General features: G+C 34.1%; 1 long non-coding RNA gene across 1 annotated transcript in view; it reads right to left on the reverse strand.

Moving 5' to 3' along the window:
* The window catches only part of LOC113298008, a 16,004-nt gene extending 12,400 nt beyond the window's left edge, over nt 1-3,604 (reverse strand). Inside the window, exon 1 of the long non-coding RNA XR_003333952.1 lies at nt 2,174-3,604. This is a non-coding gene — a long non-coding RNA (uncharacterized LOC113298008). The remainder of the gene's footprint in view (nt 1-2,173) is intronic.
* Between the last annotated feature and the right edge of the window lie 326 nt (nt 3,605-3,930).

Raw genomic sequence — 3,930 nt, forward strand, 5'->3', positions numbered from 1 at the left:
TCATTAGTTTAATTTACAAAACTTAATCGTAGATAAGCGTTAATAATCTTCCCTAGCTATTTAATCTTAATTATAATTTTTGATTGTTATATATCTTTAATAAGATTTTAGCTAAGTTAAGCTCAATATGATACTAATTGATAATGCTAACATTACTTTTTTACAATTATTATCATTATTATGATATTTTTTTGTTATTAACATTGATGGTTGTACTATTATTCTAACTACTCTTACAAATATTATTGAATTCCAAAAATATTATTAATATTTATGTAATCATAAATTATTTAATCTACATATAAGTCAAGGTGTTCGGTAAGTTGTTATGTGATTTTCAAAATTATCAATAATACTATTCTCACAATCTTTTTAGTATTGGATTGCTTGTGTATTCACACTTTTTAGACTAATTAGTCTCTAATCTTTATTAGCTAAAGTTATTGGCGTACCCTACAATTTTTACTTCATTATATACAAACAACCAAACAAACAAATCAATCAATCAACTGATTTTTTTAGTTATTGATAGCTTTTAGTGATTAAAAATTATCTCACAACCCAACCCAGTTCTAAACTAATCTATTTCATTAGCTGACACTGGCTAATTCTATTGCTTCCCATGTAAGACCTAATAGTGAGCTCTGATACCAAAATTGTAGCGCCGCCAAAGCTAGCAGCTGACTAATCAAAGAGATTAATTAATAAAGAGGCACTAAGAACCTAAATCATTTACTTAAACATTCAATTAAGAAATCTGCCACAAACTTAACCCAAAATTAGCCCCACACAGAAATATATATACAAGAACTCCTTTCAAATGATACATATACAATAGTCATTAGGTTTTCAAATAAAGTATACAACATAATAATCATAGCAGAAGTAGTCTAACAAACGAAATCAACGCCTCAAAGCTTTCGTTGCGCAACTCTGATCTGTCTCTGAAACTGAAAGTGGGAATGGGTGAGCACATCATCCCTAAAAGGGGTTCCCAGTAGGAATAACGTTTAACTTTAAAGTAATCATAAGCAAGAGTTGGATAACAATACATGTTTTCCCAAACATTAAAAAGTGACCAAGTCACTCTAATAACAAAATTTGTATATGGACAAACTCCTTCTTCAAACAATGTATAATACTGATGCCGGGTTGTTCCACACCGAATAGCTATTGATATCACCCATTAATGATGACCAAATTTAAGCATAAAATCTGAATTCATGTAGGTATAAATGTGAAGGAGCGTATCCTATATACCACAAGTGGAAATCCTTATTTCCCATAACATTCATACTGACAAACAAAACATTAAAAGTCCTTTCCAAATCGTGGAAAGATTCACAGAATCAACATAATTATCATAATGCAATTTAAACAAAGCATGGAATGCACGGACAAACAATACATGAGTTTGTTAAGCATAAACTTTTGTAAAAGCAAGAACAATGGTTACAAAAGAGTTAAATGTATTCCCAACTCTTTTGATGACAAGCCACGTTTACCTCGAGATCCACGATCCACTGGTTCGTCCTTTAAATCGATCGTTGTTAATAAAGTCTAACTGTTAATTACACAAGAAGTCTAAGAATCTAGCCAAAAGGCTCACACAAGGCTCATAACATAATCTCATACAATTCCCTAGTTATAGACTAAGTGAACTACTTTAATTGTTCTAAGCCCATTTAAGGTTCTACACATCTTCATTACCCATCTCTTGCATATCTAATGGCTTACTCATTCAATTAGATTAGGTCTATAGTCTATTAGATAAGACTTACGAATATCTACAACTTATAGAAGGAACCAAAGGCTAATTTATACTATAAGAGTCCATAACATCAAACTAAGAATACATAATACTAAGCCCAAGTCCACTAGACTCGGCCCATTACACAAGTGCTGACCCAACTGGGTAAACTAACGGTCAATGATGGTCAAATGGTTCATCTAACAGTCAACGTCCATAGTCAAGTCAAGGTCATGGTCAAATGTTTGAAGGAACCAACTCAGTCAAGGTTTACTGAGTCAGTAGTGGGTCAAACCTATTCAGTAGAATAATTGGTCGACTCAGTCAGATTGACTAAGTCAGCTAACAAAGCGAGTCAGATAAACTGACTAGGATGATTAATAGGTTTAATGCTAAAGAACAGAAGTCTAACAATCACTAAACATTTCATTTATTCAAACAACTTCAAAACTAATTACAAACACTAGTACAGATTACCTGCAAATTGCAGTTCCAAGCTTTCTCTCTTTTTACAACTACCAACTCAACTTCACATAACCTGATTTCAGCATTACCAGCTCTAAGGAACATCAATCTCAAATCCAGTTCATTCCATTCATCTAAACCTTAACTGATCTGCCAACCAATTCCATTTGTACCAGCTGATACAGCTAATACTGCCAACTCAACCAACACATTCACTCTCTACCCTCTGCGCATTCAACTTGAATCCCAACAGTAACACCATTATCACTTCAACATTCAGACACAAAACATCTCATTCAACTGGATCAATCATAACCATTATGACTTCACTACAGCTCAACTCTTCCCTGCCACTGACAGTTCCATTCATTTCCTCTCCAGACCCAACTTGAACTTATAACAACTCAACTGTCTATAACTTCACCACCACCATTAGCTGAACAAGTCTAACATCACACTCATCGATGCTCAACCGAACTCAGATCAACTCTAATAATAAACCATAACAATCTCCAAACCAAACTCATCCTTCAGCGGTAAGAATAGCTCAGTCCCTAAAAATCCACTAACTACAACTCCAACATCAACCTCAGTTCAATCCATAATTGTACAAACTGTGAAATCAAAACAATTCAACTCATGTTACTATAATTAAGACATATCGGAGACTTACCAAACTGTTAGCTTCCTCTGACTTTGCTAATACGCCGAATCAATTCCACCAAAGACCTAATTCTTCGATTCACCTCTAACACAGCCCCAAAACATCCTATTAACCCCGATTCATCCAATCAATACTTCAATTAAGAACAAACCCATTATTAATTCAATCCCCTTTACATCAATTCCATCTTCTAATTCTTATTATATATTTCTTGTAACCCTAATTTCTGACTTGGGGAAGAACAAGAACAACCCTAATTTATAGTTCTCAATGTCATAATTAAACTGAAATTACAACTCCATATACTTGATTCTACTTCATTCTAAACAAACCCATCTTCAATTGCTTACATCCATCTTGATTTCACACAAAACCTCAACTAATTTAAGAACCCTAACTTTCCAATCTCTTATTCTTTAACTCGAACCCTAATACTCAGTCTAAATCTTCATGTCAACACAACCCATCTCTAATCTTCTCCTTAATTACTCAATTTCACCATCTACATCTTCACAGAACTTATTAAGAAAACCTAATTCTTAATTTCACTTCCTCCTTCGAGTCTAAATCAGCAACAAACACCATCACCATCACCACCAACTATTGTATAATCTTCTACACCTCCTATCGATCATAAAACTTCCGTTTAATCTCTCGAATTCGACTGAGAAGGAAAAACATGAGAAGAAAAGTGAGAGAAAGATAACAGAAAGAAAGAAGAAGAAGAAAAGAAGAGAATGAAATCTTCTCGAACCGTCTGGGGATAAGTCCGTCCCAAAATGCTAAAGGCACACGAGAAAAGGATAAGGGCAGCCAGGCGGCTAAAATATATCTTCTTCGTCCGGTGTCCAAATGACACGTTCGAGTAGTCTATTTCGCATAACTTTTCGAGATCTATTCAACGGTACTAGTTTCGTATCTAAATCGCTGTGAGATTAATTTCTGTTAATTAACGTTCGTGTTAAACTAATTGAGTTATTATCGACTAATACGTCTCTTGACTAGTCTAATAGCGTTGACGATCTTGAGGGTCCTTGCATTTCCATTACCC

The sequence above is a fragment of the Papaver somniferum genome, chromosome 1 (genome assembly GCF_003573695.1).
Source record: "Papaver somniferum cultivar HN1 chromosome 1, ASM357369v1, whole genome shotgun sequence".
NCBI classification, from domain to species: domain Eukaryota; kingdom Viridiplantae; phylum Streptophyta; class Magnoliopsida; order Ranunculales; family Papaveraceae; genus Papaver; species Papaver somniferum.